Source organism: Bos grunniens, chromosome 3 (genome assembly GCF_055505025.1).
Source record: "Bos grunniens cultivar Pamir isolate PY7600 chromosome 3, Bosgru_T2T1.0, whole genome shotgun sequence".
In the NCBI taxonomy this organism is placed as follows: Eukaryota; Metazoa; Chordata; class Mammalia; order Artiodactyla; family Bovidae; genus Bos; species Bos grunniens.
In genome coordinates this window covers 40,341,186-40,364,608 of record NC_141167.1, presented here as the reverse complement: position 1 = coordinate 40,364,608, position 23,423 = coordinate 40,341,186, and the positions used below count along the sequence as shown (strand labels likewise).

At 39.1% G+C, this 23,423-nt stretch overlaps 1 long non-coding RNA gene across 5 annotated transcripts in view; it reads right to left on the bottom strand.

Moving 5' to 3' along the window:
- Positions 1–23,423, bottom strand: part of LOC147375526 (uncharacterized) — a 141,937-nt gene that overhangs the window by 42,114 nt on the left and 76,400 nt on the right. For all 5 annotated transcript variants that reach the window (XR_015160207.1, XR_015160206.1, XR_015160204.1 and 2 more), the window contains one exon: positions 218–294. This is a non-coding gene — a long non-coding RNA (uncharacterized LOC147375526). The remainder of the gene's footprint in view (positions 1–217; positions 295–23,423) is intronic.

Genomic DNA, 23,423 nt, shown 5'->3' with positions numbered 1-23,423 from the left:
TCAGAGACTGAATCTCTCATGTTCTACTTGCAGAGATTAGCATTCTGTCTAGTAATTCTGAGTGCTCACTTATCATGTAAAATGAATGAAATGATAAGGAGTGACTCAAAGGAATTAATCTGTAAGTAAAAGGTTTTAGGCAGTTGTACTGGCCGTAAGGAGGTAATTTGCCAAAGCACTGGCTGGGTAGATAAGGATAAGAAAGGATGATACCTACCTGGTGTCTTTAAGTTTGTTCCTCAATCTGGAATTCTCTGCTCACATGAAGACCAGCCTTGGACATCCCTTTCTGATCTAAGAATTAAAAGTTCAATTTATAAAGACTGGAAAGCTCAGTGATCCCAACATAGATGCTTCTTATGTATTTTTCTCATCACTTACATACAAATGTCAACTTACTTATAAATCTACTCCTTTGGGTCCCTAGCAATACCTAATCATCTTGCCTAGAACTCTATAGAAAATTCACATCTTGTAGAAAGTTAGTGTATATTTACAATATCTCAGCTTTGTTAACAACATGTTGTAGCCTAGTAGCTCCCAAAAGTTTCATCAGGAGCACCAGAGGAATGTAAAAAATAGAAAAGGGACTTCCCTGATGGTCCAGTGGTTAAGACTCCTCTCTCCCACTGCAGGGGGTCTGGGTTTGATCCCTGGTAATGGCACTAGATCCCACATGCTGCCAACCTTAGAGTCTACATGCTGCAACTAATACCTGGCACAGTCAAATCAATCAATATTTTTTTAAAAAAGGAAAAAAAAAAAAAAAAAACCAACCCCAAAATCCCCAGATTCCTGGTTCCAGGCCTGGCCTCAAACTCCCTGTAATGAGGTTATAAAAGAATCTGCATTTTCATTCCCCAAATGTTTATAAAACATAACTTGATTTGGGAATTACATCTTTGACCAAATGCATTTATTAAACAAATAAAAAGTCAATTAGTTGGTTTAAAAATATCCCCGGTTATTAATAAGTTCTATACCATTTTTAGAGACACCAAAAAAAATCACTGATGATAGGTAGAGTTTTAGTTTAGAGCAAGATACAATAACCTCTGTTCACTGAAACCTTCACCCTTGAAGGAGTAGTGAGACTAATTAGTAGCTATAGTTCTTTTAAATGATAATTTTGTCTCTTATGTGGGCAATTACCGAATGAAATTCATTAATATTTAGCTATATCTTCATTCATCCTGAATAATGATAATGACCTATTAGCTCATTTTTCAGTAGCGCCTATGGGTAGGGAGGATGTGTATAGGACAGTACATGGAACAAATTACACTCAATAGTAACTGTCAATTTTTTATGCTGTCTGCTTACAGGATCTCTGAATGTGACTAGGCTGTGAATATGCAAAGAGAGAAATGGAGGAAACAGAGGCACTGCATCAAGTTTCAGGGATGTTCAGAAAGGAGAAGATTATGGCCAACTTTGGAGTAGTTCTGACTGAGACCAATTGCCTGCCACTGAGAAACCTTCATTGTATTTTATGAGTAAATAGCTGTGGTACAGAAAGGGAGGGGGCATTAAAAAAAAGGATTTAAAAATCTACAACTTTAAGGAGCTTTCTGTTTCTTCAGAAGGATAGTTATTAGCCATAATTTAAGGTAAAATGCAGTTGCTGGTATAGTAGAGGTTGGGATTGACATATACACACTTCATACTATGTATAAAACATAACTAATGAGAACCTACTGGAGTACAGGGAACTCCACTTTGGTGGAGTGGTGAACTAGGTGAGAAGGAAATACAAAAAAGAGGGGATATATGTATACACATAGCTGATTCACTTTGTTGTACAGTAGAGATTAACACAACATTTTAAAGTAACTATACTTCAACTAAATTTAAAAAATCCAACCAACCAACCAAAAAAAGACAAAACAGCAGCAACAACAAAAAGCAAAAGTATCCCCAAAAGATGAAATTAGCTTAAAACCATACAAAAAAGAATAATGACATAGGCTTGATCCAGCAGATATTAAAACATGTTATGAAATTATAGCAATTCACTATCTGTGATGCAGGTGCAAAAGTCAGACAGATAGAACAGAAAGAGAAAGCCCAGAAAAAGACTCTATCTGATATAATCATTTAACAGTGAAGGAGAGAAAGTAAATCAGTGGTGAAGGGACAGTGTACTCAACAAATAGTTTATAAAACATTACAAAGAAAATTTGGATCAAAAGAAATTAGATCCTTCTCTCATATCACCACTAAAATAAAGTTATTACAAATGTTATAAGACTATGGTGAGATGGATATGGTTTTATACAGCTCTTAGGGCAATAAACTAGACCAGTGTTTTTTGGAAAGCGTTTTGTAAATGAATTAAAGTTATTAAAATGTTCATAACATTCTGAATCAGTAATTTCACTTCTAAAAGTGTAAGTGAAAGTGTTGGTCGCTCAGATCATGTTCAACTCTTTGTGACCCCATGGACTGTAGCCTGCCAGGTTCCTCTGTCCATGGGATTCTCCAGGCAAGAATACTGGAGTGAGTTGCCATTTCCTCTCAAAGAGATCTTCCAAACCAATGGATTGAACCTAAGTCTCCTGCATTTCAGGCAGATTCTTTACTATTTGAGCTACAAGGGATAATGACACATTTACTTTTAGATACACATAGACACATACACATAGATATATATATACACACACACATGTTTTTTCTCTATACACTCATGTTTAAGAATACAATTTTTTGTAAAATGTTTATTACAGTTTTATTTTTTAAAATAATGGAACTGGAAAAATAGTAGTTAATTGGAAGATTATTAAGTAAATTATATCACAAATTATGTTACTTTTTTTTAACTTGACCTAATCGACATTTTTTGATAGAGCACTTTACCAAAGAACATCAGAGTAAACATTTCCAAACATGCCACATCCATCAAAATAAATCATACATTGAGCTGTAAAATGAGTCAATAAATTTTAAAAGATTCAAATATGTAGTATATTCTCTGACAACAGTAGAACTAACATAGAAATTAACAAGAGAGAGCTATCTGGGAAATCCCCAAATATTTGCACATTAAACAATGCACTTCTACTAAATAAGTATGTTGAAGAACGAATCACCAAAGAACTTCAATTGAATGAAAATGAGACCATCAAAATATCAAGATTTGTAAGATTTAGCCCAAACTGAACTTAGATAACAAATTATGTCACTTTAATGTAATGGAATAGAATGCATTTGTTAAAATATATTTGTTGGAAGTTTTTATTTTTATTTTTTGGTAGTTTCTTCATCTTTCATATGTTAGAGCAAAAAGTAGGGAGCTATTCATTTCAACTATGTTAATACACAGAAAAAGGATTGGAAATGTATATTTCCAAAATATATATTCCAAAATGTTACTTTTGTTATTTTAGGATAATCATAGTATGGATAGGTTCCTCCCTTTTAGTGTATTTCCTTTCCGAGTTTTCCACAATTGGTGCATTTTAGAGTAGATTCTTGACATGCACAGAAGACATATCCTAAAACAATAGCTAACCTTTAAAATGCAAAGAACTTCTCTTTCTTAGACTTCTTTAGTTTCTCTTTATTGCTATCATTAGCACTATCAGTTAGCTTTCTTCTCTCAAAGAATGTTTCTGTTGTGTCCCCAGAGTTACTATATACTTGATAATGAGAAGAGAACACAAAAGCTACATTGAGCTCTGGATTCTGGGTGGTCTGCTAGCAGTAATAGCAGTAAGAAGTAAACTCTCCTCTATGTTTTCTAAAAATCCCATTCTAAGACACCCAATTAATAAAAGTAATAAAAATAATAGTGTTCTTTGATATGGACAACTGATATTCTCTGATTCTCATAAAAAGAGTGAATAAATGCATCTTTAGAAAGAGTTGCTATTTTTCTTGATCAAAGTTAAGGTCATGTTGGCCAAGCAAGCCCTCCAAATAAATTGCAGACCCTAAGCACCTCTGAGAGTAAAATTTGGGATTTTGCTAGGCTTACTCACTAAGCCATTTTGGTCTCACACCATCTTCAAATCACTCATGCTTAAAATTCACATCAGAGCAAAATGACCAACTACCAGGTCACAGAACCCGGGTATTTTTCTTAAATGAACAAACCCAAGAACAATGAAGTATCAAATGCCAAGACTATGTTATATGTTAAAAATGGAGAGTGAGGGCAAGCTGTAGAAACAAAGAAAGAGATTGATTTGATATGGAATGGAGAAAGTGCGATTTTCATTAAGTATTCACAGGTGCCAAAGGCCATTGTCTTTATTTCTCTATGAAAGTAACTGTATCCTCAGTGTCCCTCACCTTGTGCCCTACAAATTCCTTCATCTGATGATAAAACTTTCAATATTATCAACTCAAGGTGTATATTTTCTATTGTTATGTTAAAAATCACCACGAAGTTAGCAGCTTAAATCACCACACCTTTATTATCTCACAGTGTATGTGGGTCAGAGGTCTGGACATGGCTTAGCTGAGTCCTTAGCAGGCTATAGTCCAGGTTAGTCACAGCTTGGTTCTCATCTGGAGACTCAATTGGTGATGCATCTCCTTAGGTTGGTGGCAGAATTAATTTTCTTGCAGTTGTAAGGCTGAGAATTTAAGTTGTAAATCATGACTTTAACTCTTTGTTCTTATTCAGACAATAAATTTAGTCTAGAGCTTTAATAATGGAAGTTCTGGAGGATAAAGAATTACTAAGAGGACAAAAACATGAGTCAATATATAAACATATCATCTCAATTTATAGTGGTTGACAATGACTTACTGAAGTTACTAATTCTGTAGGTGTTAAAGAGATGGGTATGATTTCAATACCTTATTTTCTCTGCTTACTTTAACTTATTTTTCTTCATAGGACTTATTACTGCTTGATAAACTTGTATTATTTCTTTATTGTTTCTCTCTCCTAGTAAGGTGTAATATATTACAGGCTCCATCCTCCAGTGTCTATAATAATGCCTGCTGTGTAAGTTCTCAATAAATGGATATTTAATAAATGAATAGATGTGCAATGAAAGATAAAATATATTCAAAGGGCAAAAAATATTATAAATAAAGACAGATAAAACCACAGGAAGACTGTTTTACTAAGAACTGAAATCAGTGTAATTTCTCTCTGTGTTAAACAAAGCGTGAACCATGTATACTTCCTAGCTCCTATGTTAGACAGTACTAGGATCAAGAGAATAACTTGGCTACCTGTTCTGGAAAGTACTTGCTTCTGCAGTATAAAACTGTGAACTAACTAACGTTATTACTTTAAGGCCCTCCTCTCATTGTGGATTGGAATTTAAAGCTTTTATATTAAAAAACCTGCCCAATCCCAACTAGCTTCCTATCTTAAAAGACTTTTTAAAATCACCTCATCCAGCTCTGAAAGCTTATAATGCTCTTCTATAACTTCCCCTCTGACATGTTACCAGGACTCTAGCAAGTGTTCACTCTTCGCAGAGTAAGTCTAATAAACTTAGTTTTGCTTCATCAAAGTTGTCCACTGATGGTCTTTTTCAAGAGGTAGCATGCGACTCTTGAATTAGTAACTTTCGAGAGGTAGCAAGTGAGGAGGAAGCAGAATGTAACTGGAGCACACCTCAGGGTGGGAGGTAGTGTCTGGTTCTAGTGGTAAGAAGCAGATAACTGGAAAAAATTTGTTGGGGTCTGTATTAATAAAAGTCAAGAAAACAGAAACCTCTGTAGCTATTTCAAATAGAAGAAATTTAACATGGGGAATTGGTTACATGGGTAATGGATTGGTAGAGGAAGACAGAGAGAAAATGCAAAGGGAACGGCTAGTAACGTACAGTTTAAGTAAATACATGAAGCAACTATGATCACTATGGCTCGTGACAAAAAGATGACGATGATGTTACCAGAACCCAGATGTGTAGAGTAGTAGGGCTCTGTGGCTATGCTGGAACCACAGAGAAGAGGCTTCCTGGCCGATGTTGCTACTATGGAGAATGGAGGATTGCCTGAGGGATACAGCCACTTCCAGAGAAGGTTTTAGAAGCAGAGGAGGAGGGAAAATAACTTTTCCATTTTCTTGCTTTCTATATCCGGTCAGTGATGCCTACTAGAAGAAAAATAACAAGAAGCCAGCTGTCAAAGAATCCTGGGAAAAGTAGTATGCAGACCCTCAGGTTCAGAATTATAGAGCTGAATAGAGAAAAACAGATGTGGGCTGAAAGATGACAGGTGAACTAGGCACAGGACCAAACAGAAATGTAGATAAGGAACGTGGATTTTTAGAGAGGTTATAAGGATCTGTAATAAGTGTAATTATATGAACAAAGTATTGGGAAATAAGTAGGCTAGCTTTCTTAGTTCTACATGAAACTACTCCACCCGATTCCACTCAACCCACCAAGCTGTGAGCTTTCCTTTTTCTCTACACACCTGTATTGGAGAGAAGGTAGCTTTCTCCTCGGAGAAGGCAATGGCACCCCACTCCAGTACTCTTGCCTGGAAAATCCCATGGACGGAGGAGTCTGGTAGGCTGCAGTCCATGGGGTCACTGAGGGTCAGACACGACTGAGCGACTTCACTTTCATGCATTGGAGAAGGAAATGGCAACCCACTCCAGTGTTCTTGCCTAGAGAATCCCAGGGACGGGGGAGCCTGGTGGCTGCCATCTATGGGGTCGCACAAGAGACACGACTAAAGTGACTTAGTAGTAGTAGCTTTCTCCTACCTACCCCTATAACTCTCTCTGTGTTTAGAGGAGAAACCACAGGACTAGGAATAAGAAATTTTATGACACCACTACTCATTGTCAGTGAATGTTAGAGAGATTTGTTAGAAAGATTTGTAACGGAATTTAGGACAGGGGTGGTGGGGGGGTGAAATACATCATTTTTAGCATACTAATGGCCAGAATTATTCTTTCACGAGATGTAAGATCAGATATAAGATATAATATTGGGATGCACCTCTTAATTCTGCCTTGAGTGTTATTACCAAAATTCTGGGATTAAGTGACTCTCTTTCCCTTTGTTCCTGGAAGGGCAGGAAGTTATTATAATGAATCACCTTGTTGACTTTTCTGGTCTCCACCTGTGGTTTTTTTTTTTTTTTTTTCAGAGAAATTATTTACTGTTTTTTAAAATATGTATATACATTCCAGGAGTATAGCATTATAACTTGACATCTATATACACTATATGGCAATCATCACCACTAGTCTTGTTACCACCCATTACCATACAGTTGAGCCCTTTCATCCATTTAGCTTACCTTTTGTTAGATATATGATTTACAAATACCTTCTCCTACTCAGTAGGCTGCCTTTTATTCTGATAATGGTTTCCTCCACTGTGAAAAAGCATTTTGGTTTGATGTTGTTCCATTTATTTTTGGTTTCATTTCCCTGTGTTTTGATTCAAATCCAAAAAATATTACTAAGACTGATACAAATGAGAATACTGCCTAGGTTTTCTTTTAGGAATTCAGTGGTTTCAGGTCTTACATTCAACTCTAATCCATTTTGAGTTACTTTTTTGTATGGTATAAGATAGTAGTCTAGTTTCATTCTTTTGTATGAGGCTGTCCAGTTTTCCCAACACTGTCTATTGAAGACACTATCCTTTCTCATAAACAAGATTGCCAAACCTCTGTCCAGGCTCACCAATAAGAAAAGAGAAAACTCAAATAAATAAATAAGAAATGAAAGTGGAGACATACCAACTGATACTGCAAAAATACAAAAAAGCATAAAGAAATACTATGATCCATTATATGCCAGCAAATTCAACAACCTAGAAGAAATGGACAAGTTTCTAGAAACATACAGCCCACCAAGACTGAATCAAGAAGAAATAGATAATTTGAATAGACCAATTACTAGAAGTGAAATAGAAAGTATAATTTAGAAATTCTCTATTAACAAAAGTTCAGGACCAGATGGCTTCAAAGGTGAAATCTACCAAACATACAAAGAAGAACTTCTACCAATTCTCCTCAAACTCTTCCAAAAATTTGAAGAGGAGGGAATACTCCCCAAAACATTCTATGAAGCCACCATCACCCTAATACAAAACCAAAGAGACCACCCAAAAAACATTATAGGCCAATGTCATTGATGAATATAGATGTAAAAATTCTCAACAAAATATTAACAAACTGAATCCAACAACACATAATAAAGATTATACACCATGACTATGTGGGATTCATCCCAAGTTCACAAGGATAGTGGATCTAAAATACGAACCTATCTATGAAACAGCATCATGAACATAGAGAACAAACTGGTGGTTGCCAAGGGGGAAGGCCTTAGGGGAGCGATGTAGTGGGAAGTTAGGTTTAGCAGATGTAAGCTTTCATATATAGAATGAATAAACAATAAAATCTTACTGTATAACCCAGAGAACTATATTCCATATCCTATGATAAACAATAATGGAAAAGAATGTATTAAAAAAGAATGTACATATATACAGAGTCTTAACTACTCAGTTTAGTTCAGTTCAGTTGCTCAGTCTCATAACCTATTTTGCAGCTCTACTCAGTTTGGTATAGATTCTGAACTTTCTTGGTGCTCTTAAATTCCCCAAAACACTGATGAAATGAGTTCTCAGAATGAAAACAACTAGAATGTGGATAAAATGTGACTGATCTTCTATTTGGGCTCACTGAACATTGTTGTTGCTGTTGTTTAGTTGGCTCAGTTGTGTCTGACACTTTATGACCACATGGACTGTATAGCCCACCAGGTTCCTCTGTCAATGGGATTTCCCAGGCAAGAATCCTGGAGTAGCTTATAATTTTTCTCTCCAGCAGATCTTCCAGGCCCAGGATCAAACTTGCGTCTCCTGTATCAGCAGGCAGATTCTTTACTAATGAGCCACCTGGGAAGCCCTCCTTGAACATTAAGGTATAGTGATCAGAGCCAACCCTTGAGACAAAACACAATATATGGCAGCATTGTGGGTGGAAGCCCAGCTCTGCACTGACTAGTCGTGTGTTCTCAGGCAAGTCAGGATCAATTCTCTCCTCTGCAAAACACACCTAATAATATTTGTCTCCAGAGGTCATTTTGAGGAATAAATGAGTCAACATGGGCAATGGACAGTCCAAAAATACTAACCCCTTGCATTGTCCTGACCAATTAAATATTGTAATTGTTACTAAAAAATGTATTTGGTGGTTTACGTGTATTTTTCTCTTGGACAAAGTGCCTGATGGGTTCCGAAAGCAGCTGTCATCAAGTCTCAACCTGTTTGACATGAATGTTTAAAGATGCCTTATTTGGCTCCTGCTAACCTCCTCCAGTACATTTCCAGTGGGTGGCAAAGATGGCAAATAATACACTTTAATCCCTCTTATTTGAGGGGCAACGCCTTGTCATGGCACATTGGACTTGACATGTGGGTACACGGAAGGAGATTAGGGTGACTTGAACTCTCTCTAAAACTGTAACATCACTTAACTCTCTAAGGAACAGAATCTTGTTTGAATGGTGTTGAATTCTGTTTTGTTCACCTGCACTGGGAGAGCAGAATGATACACATTCCTCAGTTTTCTCAGACTCAGGCTGCCTAAAGATGAAACATGGGACTTTTCTCAATGATATCTACTTGCCTGCAATTTTTAAAAAAACTTTTCTACAGGCCCAGAACTGCAATTTCTTACTTTTTTTTTTCCTTCTCGCAAGCAATGATCAAGCTTAAAATGAACAGTAACTGAACTGTTTATTTGTCCTAAATCTACCTTCCTCTGATAGTCTCATTGAATTGCAATTTTAGACTCGGAGAGGACTCAGCCTGAGACCCAGAGGTTAACTGCTTTTGCCTCTTATCTTTCCACTACCCTGGTCTCCCCACTTCTGTCTAGTGCTCTTTGCACTTCACCCACTACAAACAGAAAGTATTTAGAGGAAGCTCTACTGATGAAGACCCACTCCAGTGTTCTTCCCTGGAGAATCCCAGGGGCGGGGGAGCCTGGTGGGCTGCCGTCTATGGGGTCGCAGAGAGTCAGACACGACTGAAGCAATTTAGCAGCAGCAGCTACTGATGAAGAGACTGATGCACCAGAGTTCTCCTTCTGAAAATCAAAGCAAGAGGTGACTTCTCATTACCACCATTGACAACCACACCACCCTCAACCCCATCATTTCTCTCTTTTTTTTTAATGGAAAGTTTAAAAAAATTTTCTTTTTGGCTGTGCCATGTGGCATGTGACTGCAGCCATTAAACGAAAAAATGCTTGCTCCTTGGAGGAAAAACTATGACAAACCTAGACAGTGTATTAAAAAAGCAAAGACTCCACTTTTCTGACAAAGGCCTGTATAGTCAAAGCTATGCTTTCTCTAGTACGAATGTGAAAATTGGACCATAAAGAATGTTGAACACCAAAGAATTGATGCTTTCAAATTTTCATACGAAGCCAGAGGAACATTAAAATGTCAGTTAAATCATGGCACTGTTGAGTTTAAAACCCTGTAATGACTCTCTATTTCATTCAGAGTAAAAGCCCAAATTTCTGCAGTGACCGATGGACCCTACATATTCTCCTCGCCTTCCTTAACATACATTTTGTTCCAGATATGATGGTGTCTTTGCTGTCCCTTGAACAGTATGCTCCCAGTGCACTGAAACTCTTTCCTGTATTTGTTGGTTCATTCCTGTTGCTCCTATAAGCTTTACACAGCTATTACCTCCCTGAGACCTGCACTGACCACCAGTTTTAAAAGTTGCAAAGGTATCCCCAGCACTGCCCCACTTTCTTTCTCTCCATGGCACTTGTCGCCACTGTTTCTGTTTCTAGTAGAGTCTCTCTTCCTAGATGTAGATAGCTGCCTCTCCCTCTGTCCTCCCACGGGCTTTCCTGGGAGTTTGGACATGGCGTGGGTGGGAGGACAGAGCATGTAAGATGACTAATCCTATTGGATCAGGTCCTACCCTTTTAACTTTTTTACTTCTTAGAGGGCCCATCTCCAAATTCAGCCACACTGGTTAGTTGGGGATTCAATATATGAATTTGGAGGGGGCGGGGGGCAGTACACCAGAATCAGGGCATGGATTTTTGTCTGTTCTGTTCACTGGCTACAAAAGTTCTTGTTATATAGTAGGTACTCAAAAATAAGTGTTCAATGAAGGAATAAAATACCTAGCCCATAAGTGGTAGACAGCCTCTAAAATGGTTCCTGGTATCCACACCCTGGTGTAATCCCCTCTCCTTAGGTTATACCTAGCAACTCCCTTCTCGGAGAAGGCAATGGCACCCCACTCCAGTACTCTTGCCTGGAAAATCCCATGGACGGAGGAGCCTGGAAGGCTGCAGTCCATGGGGTCGCTAGGAGTCAGACACGACTGAGCGACTTCACTTTCACTTTTCACTTTCATGCATTGGAGAAGGAAATGGCAACCCACTCCAGCGTTCTTGCCTGGAGAATCCCAGGGACGGGGGAGCCTGGTGGGCTGCCGTCTGTGGGGTCGCACAGAGTCGGACATGACTGAAGCGACTTAGCAGCAGCAGCAGCAACTCCCTTCTAGTGCATAAAAAAGTTACAGAATGTCACTTCCTAGATTATGAAAGGACTCTGGCTTCTAGCTCTGTCCTCTCTTTCTCTCTCATTTGCTGATTCTGATAGAAACTAGTTGCCATGTGTGTGCCATGGAGAGGCCCACATGTCAAGGAACTGAGGGAAGCCTGCAAAAAACTTAATCTTGCTGACAACCACAAAATTGGAAGAGCATGGAAGATCTTCCCTCAGTCAAATTGATTCAAACCCATAGAAACTATGAAATCATGTTTGCTATTTTAAGCTATAAGTTATGCGGTAAATTTTTTATGCAGCAAAGCCTAACTTATGTACCTAATAATACAGGAATGATGACCATGTCTAAAGAAACCTGAACACTTTATCTGGGAATGATCATTTGAAAGTCGAGCTGTCCTTATAGTTTGGTACCATTCAATTGCTACAGGCCTGTTGTTCAGTCGCCAAGCCATGTTTGACTCTTTATGAACCCTTGGACTGCAGCACACCAGGCTTCCCTATCCCTCACTATCTCCCAGAGTTTGCCCAAATTCATGTCCACTGAATCATTGATGCCATCCAACCATCTCATCCTCTGCCACCCTCTTCTCCTCCTGCCCTCAATCTTTCCCAGCATCAGGGTCTTTGCCAATGAGTTGGCTGTTTGTATCAGGTGGCCAAAGAATTGGAGCTTCAACTTCAGCATCAGTCCTTCTAATGAGTATTCAGGGTTGATTTCCTTTAAAATTGACTAGTTTGGTGCCCTTGCTGTTCAAGGGACTCTCAAGAATCTTCTCCAAGCACCACAATTCGAAAGCATCAATTCTTTGGCACACTGCTTTCTTTACTGTCCAGCTCTCACATCCGTACATGACTAACGGAAAGACCATAGCCTTAACTATACGGACCTAGTCAGCAAAGTGATGTCTTTGCTTTTTAACACACGGTCTAAGTTTGTCATAGCGTTCCTACTGAGAAGCAATTGTCTTCCCATTTCATGGCTGCAGTCACTATCCACAGTGATTTTAGAGCCCAAGAATAGAAAATCTGTCACTGCTTATACCTTTCCCCCTTCTATTTGTCATGAAGTGATGGGACTGAATGTCATGATCTTAGTTTTTTTAATATTGAATTTTAAGCTGGCTTTTTCACTCTCCTCCTTCACCCTCATCAAAAGGCTGTTTAGTTCCTCTGTGCTTTCTGCCATTAGAGTGGTATCATCTCCATATCTGAGGTTGTTCATATTTCTCCCAGCAATCTTGATTCCAGCTTATAACTCATCCAGCCAGGCACTTTTCATGACATGCTCTGTATTTAAGTTAAATAAACAGAGTGACAATAAACAGCCTTGTCATACTCCTTTCTCAATCCCGAACCAGTCTGTTGTTCCATACAAGGTTATAACTGTCGCTTTTTAACCCATATACAGATTTCTCAGGACACAGGTAAGATGGTCTGCTATTCCCATCTCTTTAAGTGTTTTGCACAGTTTGTTATGGTCCACACAGTCAAAGGCTTTAGCGTAGTCAATAAAACAGAGATAGATGTTCTTCTGGAATTCCCTTGCTTTCTCTATGGTCCAGCGAATGTTGGTAATTTGATCTCTGGTTCCTCTGCCTTTTCTAAACCCATCTTGAACATTTGGAAATTCTTGGTTCATGTATTGCTGAAGCCTGGCTTGGAGGATTTTGAGCATAACCTTATTAGCATGGGAGATGAGTGCAATTGTCCAGTAATTTGAAAATTCCTGAGTACTGGTCTTCTTCAGAATTAGGATGAAGATTGACCTTTTCCAGTCTTGTGACCACTGCTGGATTTTCCAAATTTGTTGGCATATTGAGTGCAGCACATAAATAGCATCATCTTTTAGGATTTTGAATAGCCCTGGCAATACAGGTGCTTTTTTTTTCCCATAGCACCCAGCTTGTAGGATCTCAGGTCCCCCACCAGGGATTGAATCTGGGGCCCTGCAGTGAAAGCACTGAGTCCTAACCACTGGACCACTGGGGAATTCTCTTCAGGAACTTCCTGTCTATATTCAAGGCTCTAAAGTAGGAGTTAGCAAACTGTGGCCCACAGGCCAGCTGTCTGCTTTTGTAAATAAAATTTTATGGATCACAGACATACTTATTTACTTCATAGATTGTCTACTCCTACATTTGTAGAATTGAGTAGTGGCGATAGGGATCATCTGGCCAGCAAGCCTCAAATTTTTACTATCTAGCCCTTTAAGAAAAAGTTTGTGTACTCAGAGACAAAGACTAATAAAGAGATCTTGATATCTCTGTCTGTAATGCTTTCTAAGAAGTATACCTTTTGCTCTCTTTTCCCCAATCTTTAAAAGCCCAGTAAGAGGGTCAAATACCTCCCACCTATACATGGAGGCAGGACTACTGAGTGGTTTAGAGCAGCAATCTTTACATTTTTTGGTGATAATCCACAGTAAGAAGTCAATTTTATATCACTACCAAGGATACCAGGTACATATACATGTGTGTGTATATATACACACACACAAACATATACACATAATTTTTAAAATGTATCATAAACCAATACTTATCCTTCATATAAGATATCTTCTGTTATTTTCTATTTTATTTCATGTTACTGCAAGGTGTTGGATTCTCCCACTAAATTGATCTTCCTAATGGGACTGCTGAATGGATGGGACTTCCTGGATGACCATCCTTGGTCAGGGTTTGGTGTGATGTCAGGACAACCTGCCTTCTAATCTCAGCTCTGACTCTCACCAGCTGTGGAATCTTGGAGGCAGAGGCCCTGATGCTCTGAGCCTCACTCTTCTCACTGGCAAATGGGAGAGTTACCTATCTTGGGGATCGCTGTGAGGGTGAACATGAGAAAGTCCATGTAAAGTGCTATGCCCTTGGCACATGGTAATACTTTCATAAAAATAACAACAAATCAACAAATGCCCTTGTCCCAGTTGCGTATTACATTACTTTCGTGTCCTTCCAACTTTGTTGAGCAATAGAGAAAACCTCCAAAGGGACTCCTAACAGAGGACTGACAAAGTCTATGGAATCATTGTTCCTTTTCTGAGACTCAGAAATGAGTTATGTTGGCAAACCAAAAGATTCTGTACCAACTGACGTGAAATGCCTGCAGCCCTATAAACAGTGATCCTTTGCCAACTGGATTTAAGGAAACTCCCTTTTATTCAATCCCACAGCCATTATATTTGCTAAGCATTGAATTCCGCAGTAAGGTAAGTGTGCAACTCAAAAAGCAAACCACATGTAGATTATCCCAGGTAGAAAAAAAACAGTATTTCTCCTTACCCATCCTCTTTTAGGAAGGAAGATCTGGTCTTACTGTTCAAAGTCTTTCACATCTTTTTCCCAAGTTGCTTCTTATTCTCTCTCAGTGCCTCAGACTGCTGCTTTGTTTACATCTCAAAGGCTACTTCTCTCAAGAGAAGATTATAGGCACATTTTAGGAGGCAGGTGAGCCTGAATAAGAGCTTCCGTGCTAGATAAGTGGTAAAGAACCTGCCTGCCAATTCAGGAGACATGAGTTTGATTCCCAGGTCAGGAAGATCCCCTGGAGAAGGAAATGGCAACCAACTCCAGTATCCTTGTCTGGGAAATCCCATGGATAGAGGAGCCTGGCAGGCTACAGTCCATGGGGTCACGAAAGAGTCGGACATGACTTGGCAACTAAACAACAGCAACAAGCCTGAATAAAACAGAATTACGTTCAGAGTCTACTTTGCCCTGTTGTAGTCTCTCCCCCCGTGACCTTCAACCCCAGTCCTTTAAATGAAGCTATGATCTTGGTTTCAAATCTCCAAGGGTACCCTGAGAAAGCTTTATTAGGTTAGGGTTAAGCCTAATGTTAATTGTTGCACTAATTTTCATTCTGAATTACAGGGACCATAAACCCCAAATGGAGTTCAAAAGGAAAGGCTGGAGAAACAATCAGCTAAAGCTCATTTGCTGCCAAACTGACTTTACTCCCTTACTTCACCATCAGTCCTCCCACTTTAGACTCTCTGGAGCTGGTGCAACAACAGCCTGGCACCTCTGCTTTCTCAGGAGCAACCTCACAGCCAGCCAGACCCCTCTCCTTCGTGACGTCTTATCCAATTCCCCAAGTCGATCCAAGTCCCATCCCAACAAATCATTTCTTTACCACACCCTCTAGCCTAGAGAGGGAGAAGGTTTTTGAGAAAGTGAATTGTTTCTGAAGAACTTTCTAGCTGTGAAAATTCCTAGCTGTGGACTAGAATGTGTAGGGAGGGAGATGGGTGCCCCTCTAGGGACTGCTGCTCTTATTGTGAAACCTTCATTCTTTCCTCACCACCTAGTGGGACAGTTTCAAGAATCCCACAGTTTGAAGGTTTGTGGAAGGATCTTTGTTTTCCTCTTCTTTATCCCCTGTCCTCTTCCTGGAATAGGAGGAGGAACAGTAATATTCTGCTGTCTGTCCCTAGCTGTTCCCTTGTGAGTCTGTTTTCCCAGGTATAAGTGATCCACTCCAGAGATTCTTCTGTCCTTGCTGGGTTCCAGGACATTGTTAAATTCATGCAAAGCTTACATGATACAGAAGAAGACTTATCTGTCAGCCACTGAGTGACCTTGGGCTGGTCACCTTACCTTCATGGGCCTCATGATGTAAGACGACAGATTAATTAGCTTAGGTAGGGAATCACTAGCAACTCCAGTTACTTGGTAGTGGTTGCTGGGAGACTTGTGTAGAAAACATCGGTGGGGCCACATTTAGGCTTGATAATTGATTAGTGATGTCTGCCACAGATGGGAGGTGAGGGAGAGTTGCCTCTCCAATCATAGCAGCCATCTTTAAACTAAATGCTCTACTAATTATTCTCCATTTTTGATTCCTTTAATTCTAGATTCTGTTACTGAGATCTATCTCAGTTTAAGCTACATGTTTTAAGTGTTTGCCTCTGTGCCAATGAAATGAGGAGAAGGTACAGAAAAAATTTATCTTCTCGCCCTTTAAGTAATAAAGACCCAGAAATCTGATCTGCTTCTCTTTGGACCACAACACTTTAATTAGCTGCAGAAACTGGAGAAGATGGATTCTTTTGTTATACACAGCCATTGTTTTCCTTGTCCTAAAATGGAGAAAATAACACTTAGATCCTTTTCATGCACCAGGCCATTATGGACAAAATTCTGACTTAATGAGTGAACTTCGAGTATTAATTTAGTAAGAATGAAATTAGAGAATAATTTAAAGATTCTCATTTTGAACTGAGTACAAAGGAAAAATTAAAATTAAAGCAAGTAATATATTTCTGTACCTTTTTGAAATCATGAAAAATAATAGTAAGACAGACCATGGAAACTTTTCAGCTTCAATGACATGTGTGCCTGAGAAGAGTGGTTGAGAGGGCTGAACACCTAAATAGAAATAAAATAAATACCCACCTACAAAAAGCAGTAGAAAAAAGGGTAAACATCTGTTTGATAGTTAACATACATGCTATTCATGAATGACTAATGTTAAAAAATGTGGAATATGAGAGCATAATTGCCATAAAACTATTCAGAACAAGAGTTAATCTTGAGTTAATTTTGGTCTGGTGGTTTGAAGACACTCCAAAATTTTACAGTGCTGTGGATCCATCAAGTCAAACACCAGTGATCCCTACCCTGTAACAGAGGTCTTGGTGTTTGCCCTGAATCTTCCCTGACTTCGTATCTCGATGTACTTTGGAGAAATAAGGGGCATTTTTCTTGTCATTTTTCAAAAAAGTATCATGCAGAAAGAGGAAAACCTTTTACTGATTTGAAGTTATGTAGAAACAAACTGTGGAAAATTCTTAAAGAGATGGGAATACCAGACCACCTGACCTGCCTCCTGAGAAATCTGTATGCAGGTCAAGAAGCAACAGTTGGAACTGGACATGGAACAACAGACTGGTTCCAAATCGGGAAAGGAATGTACATCAAGGCTGTATATTGTCACCCTGCTTATTCAACTTATATGCAGAGTATATCATGAGAAATGTTGGACTGAATGAAGTGCAAGCTGGAATTAAGATTTCTGGGAGAAATATCAATAATCTCAGATATGCAGATGACACCACACTTATGGCAGAAAGGGAAGAACTAAAGAGCCTCTTGATGAAAGTGAAAGTGGAGAGTGAAAAAGTTGGTTTAAAACTCAACATTCAGAAAACTAAGGTCATGGCATCTCCCATCACTTCATGGGAAATAGATGGGGAAACAGTGGAAACAGTGAGAGATTTTATTTTTTGGGGCTCCCAAATCACTAGAGATGGTGACTGCAGCCATGAAATTAAAAGATGCTTGCTCCTTGGAAGAAAAGTTATGACCAACCTAGACAGCATATTAAAAACCAGAGACATTACTTTGCCAGCAAAGGTCCATCTAGTCAAAGCTATTGTTTTTCCAGTAGTCATGTAGGGATGTGAGAGTTGGACTGTAAAGAAAGCTGAGTGCTGAAGAATTGATGCTTTTGAACTGTGGTGTTGGAGAAGACTCTTGAGAGTCCTTTGGACAGCAAGGAGAGCCAACCAGTCCATCTTAAGGAAAATCAGATCTGAATATTCATTGGAAGGACAGATGCTGAAGCTGAAACTCTGATGCTTTGGCCAACTTATGCGAGGAACTGACTCATTGGAAAAGACCCTGATGCTGGGAAAGATTGAAGGCGGGAAGAAAAGGGGATGACAGAGGATGAGATGGTTGGATGGCATCATTAACCCAATGGACATGAGTTTGAGTAAGCTCCTGTAGTTGGGGAGGGACATGGAAGGCTGGTGTGCTGCAGCCAATGGGGTTGTGAAGAGTCAGACACGACTAAACAACTGAACTGAACTGATTCCTTATAACAGGTTTACTGTAACTTTTACTAATAGAATATCCACATTTTCAATTTAATTTTTTCAGGGAGCGTCCTTTATAAAAATCTATCATTGTGATGTAGAGGTGCATCACATCCAAACAATGAACGCATATTACATTGCCATGATGTGAACAAGATGTTTGCCTCATATCCCCTCACTAAAAAATGACCCACAAAGGCATGAATGTTCTCTAGGTATGTACTGTAGGTTCAGAGAATGGAGCAGAACTAGCTTTACAGGGCCTGGAAGATGGAATCTTTCCCTGATGGACTCTTTGTCACATAATTCATGGTCTACTTGCATTGACATCTTTAGCCTGAACCATTCTCTGAGTTCTAGAACTTCTTATCTACTCCATGATGATTTAACATAATTTTATATTATTGGTATTATTTGGGCCAGAAAGTTTGTTTGGGTTTTTCCATAAGCTGTTATAGAAAAACCCAAACTTTCTAGCCAACCCAATATTGTGGAGCCTAGTACATGTTATCCCAGGGACGGGGGAGCCTGGGGAGTCGTCTATGGGGTCGCACAGAGTCGGACACGACTAAAGTGACTTAGCAGCAGCAGCAGCACATGTCAAGAATTAGGGGTGCCAAAATAAATAAGATAATGGATGAGATGGACATATAATTAGACAAGCAAACAAGCTGGTAAGAGGGAGGTAAACATACAGTATGGTAGGCAGCACAGAGGAGGGGTGGCCAATCTGTGTAGACTCCGAGTAATGTAACTATGTCTCAACTTGAATTCATTAATTCTGTCCCTATGGGGTCGCTAAGAGAGCGACTTCACTTTCACTTTTCACTGTCATGCTTTGGAGAAGGAAATGGCAACCCATTCCAGTGTTCTTGCCTGGAGAATCCCAGGGGCGTGGGAGTCTGGTGGGCTGATGTCTATAGAGTCGCACAGAGTCGGACATGACTCAAGTGACTTAGCAGCAGCAGCAGCAGCCAGTCATACTTTAAGAAACTAAAAGCCATTGACATGCAAACTATGGAGACCTGATAAGATCTGTGAGGACCCAAGTTCCTTCAAAGCAACCCATTATTATAAAGTCCCTGCAGGTGCCTCAGAAGGCCAGATGAAGAGGGAAAACTATGGAATAAGTTCAGAAAAACTGTAACTTTAGTTCTGACTCTGCCTGTAATCGTATAACCTAAGGCAAGTTACTTCACCTGTTTTTCTGTAAAATTACAACTTGGAAGGGAAAAAACGGGGCTTGGTCACCTAGGAAATAAAAGTATCTGAGGCAGACATTGGCAGTACTCAACCACTGTTTAGGAGAGGACCTTCACCAAAGGGCATCCGGGAGATAGTCTCTAGACTTGTGATACATCAGCTTCCACTATCTCGGTGGTTCACAGCCTTGGCTGTACTTTAAAATCGCCCAGACAGTTTTTGAAGCTATACCTATGTTCAGGGTGAAACCAGAACAGTTAAACTCTCCAGGGCTTACAGCAGTGAGCACTGAATACTTGACTTGTGACATCATGTTCACCAAGCAATCTTTTCTGATTAATATTTGGCTACCTACAAATATTTAACAGGGAGGAAAATGTGCTGGTCAAAATGGCTTTGGATATTTTTGGCCGTGTGGCATTTATAAATCTCACTGTGAATTCATGAACTGGCCTTTTTTTTTTTTCTCTGTATCCATCCTGTGAATGGAGTTAATGTCAACTTCTGAGAACAGGCCTGCTGTCATTGTGGGAACACTTCACATGTCTAAGCTGGCAAATCTGTGGCCAGAGGCTGGCTCTTCCTGGAGATCACAGGAAGCTGATGAATGCCAAACAGGCCCCTCGGGAGGTGGGGGCTGCTACCTGTTCCCACGAGAAAAGCGTGTGTGTCCGTGAATTGCTTCATGTGTGGGCAAAGCCAGTGAATGTGTGCTGCCCTTCCCATACCTTCGGGCACCGTTTCCCTTTTTATTCTTCTTTCTTATATAAATAACTAATCTTTTCTTTTAAAAAGAGAAGACCTGGACTATTTAATCTGTAAGATTGCCCTCCAGCAATCATCATCTGTGATTGGCTCTAGTATTTCTAAAGAGTATTCTCAACCACTCCTCTAAAGAATCTGATTTTCTGCAGAAGTTCCTAGTCATTTTATGATCCTCTTTGTAAATATTATATTTTTAAAAAAGGGCTTCCCTGGTAGCTCAGCGGGCAAAGCATCTGCCTGCAATGCAGGAGACCCTGCTTTGATTCCTGGGTTGGGAAGATCTGCTGGAGAAGGGATAGGCTACCCACTCCAGTATTCTTGGGCTTCCCTGGTGGCTCAGCTGGTAAAGAATCCACCTGCAATGAGGGAGACCTGAGTTAGACCCCTGGGTTGGGAAGATCCCATGGAGAAGGGAAAGGTTACCCACTCCAGTATTCTTGCCTGGAGAATTCCATGGACTGAACAGTCCATGGCTTTACAAAGAGTCGAACATGACTGAGTGACTTTCACTTTTCATCTTCTTAAAAAGGAATACACTACCTTGTTCTCAACCTGGGCACTCAGCATCCCTCCTGGTCACAACAGAACTCATTAAATGCAGTTAAATTAATTTTGCAAAGGCATAATTCACATAATTGCCAAGGATAGATATATATGTGGAAATTGTTTCTCAAGATAAAATTCAAACATCTCAGTATTATCAGAATTTGTCCTTGTCCTAGAGGGACAATAGCCTGAGCAGGTTTTCCCTTCTAGATGATAAAGCTATCTTTTTAGGAAAAAACTATGGTAAATAGACACACCACACCTTTTAAGTCATTTTCAAGGATTCTGTTCAATGGCATTAAGCACATTCACACTGTTTTGCAGTCATCACCACCAAAGCTCTTCACATTTTTCACCTTCCTGAACAGAAACTTTACACCCAATAACTTCCCTTTCCCGTGTTTCCACAGCCCCTGGCAATCGTCATTCTACTTTCTGTCTTTATGAATTTCACTAATTTAGGTCCTCATATAAGAGGAATCATACACTATTTGCCCTTTTGTGACTGGCTTATTTCACTTCACATAATGTCCTTAAGTTTCATCCATGTTGCAGCATTTGTCAGAATTCCCTTCCTGTTTAGAGCCAAGTAATAAATATTCTTGTGTGTGTGTGTGTACATATCACATACTGTTTATTCATTCACCCATCAAAGGACATCTCAGTTGTTCCTACCCAATTTGGTCACTGTGAATAACGCTATATGAACATGGGTGTAAAAATTGTTTGCCTTCGTTCCTTTTGGATGCAGACTCAGAAGTAGAATTGCTGATCGTATGGTAATTATATATTTAATTTTTTCAGAAACTACTGTATGGTTTTCCACAGTGGCTGCATCATTTTACATCCCCACCAGCAAAGCACAGGGTTCCAATCTCTCCACTTGCTTGCCAACAATTGTTATTTCCTGTTTTCTGGTCATAGCCATTTAAATAGGTGTGAAGCACTACCTTCTATTGGTTTGATTTGTGTTTTCCCTCCTGGTTAATGATGTAGAGCATCTTTTCATATGCTTGTTGGCCATCTGGATATCTTCTTTGGAGAAATGTCTATTCAAGTCCTTTGCCCATTTTTAAATCAAGCTATTTCATTTTTTGCTATTAAGTTGTAGAAGTTCTTTGTATAGTCTGGATATCAATCCCTTATCAGATATATGATTTGTAAATGTGTTTTCCCATTCTTGTGAGCAAGTTTTTCACTCTGTTGATAGTGTTCTTTGAGGCACAGTTTTTAATTTTGATGAAATACAATTTATCTATTTTTTTCTTGTTGTTACCTGTGCTTGGTGTCATATTTAAGTAATTATTGCCAAATCCAATATTATGAAGATTTTTCCTTTCATTTTCTTCTTAAAAGATAGATAATTGATCTTGGCCAGGTTTCTAGATAGTTCTTTAAGCGCAAGCTTTTATTTGATATTTATAACAATTGGTATCCATGACTGTTAGGTGGGGCTCATCCTGGACTCCAGACTTTACTCCTACCAGATACAAGATTACACAAGTTTTTCATGTCTGGATACCTTAGTGGTGTTGGTTCTCAGTTTTGGATGTTTTTGCTGTTAAGATGGCAAGCCTTTCAAAGATCCCTGATTAGTTTTGCAGAGGGAAGTATGCACTATTACTACCTTTTCATGTCCTGTATTTCACACACTCCCTTTAGCACAAGCTTGCCTGCCACACATCACAGAACATAATGTGAGTTACGAGTCCCCAGCTGAAAACTGGAGTGTGTAACTGCATCACGGTCCATTTCCAACCTGTAGATCCAATCTCCAAAGAGGCAACTGAAAAATGTCCCTATGGATTTCAATATAATATAGTGTTGATATTTTTTCCTCTTAGAGCTTACAGCAACTAAAGATTACATTGAAACTTTAAAGGAAGAGAGCAGTAAGAAATGGGCAGACAGTTCCCCAACAGGTTCCTGACAGGACTTGGACTTAATTATTTCACAGTGACAGTAATGTAATCGAAGGAGGGGAGAGGGAAATCATTAAGTACAGATTTGAAGACCTTGGGATGATGATGTAGTAGATGATACTACATGTAGGTAGTTTTAAAACTGACTTATGCCTATCACTCCGTTCCTTGGCAACATTGTTACCTAGATTATAAGTAATACCAATGAAATGTTAATAAATACTGGAGTGCCAGCTCATCTGGCAAAAAGGTGTCAGTTTAGTTTGGGCTTATCTGCATAACGAAAACTGCAAAATGATTAACTCATATGACATCTTTTCTGTTCCTTCTGATTAAAAAAATTGTTTTATTATAGCACTAACTATATTTTAAGGAGTAAAAAATGATGGTTGGATTGATTAATTCTGAATACTGGATTTGTGACATAGCATATAGTGTTACAAAATGACAGCTACTTGTGTATGTATCTGTGTGAGTTTCTTGAGTTGTGAACCCTTTTTTTCATTCATCTTTATATGGCAGGACCTGGCCTACAGTAAACACAAAATCAACTTACTTATTCAACAGGCTTTTTTTTTTTTTGAGGCCCACTATATACCAGATGCTAATACGGAGATATTTATCCTGGAGAAGCTATGGTAAGAGTGACAAGCATCTATTATCAATCAACAATAAA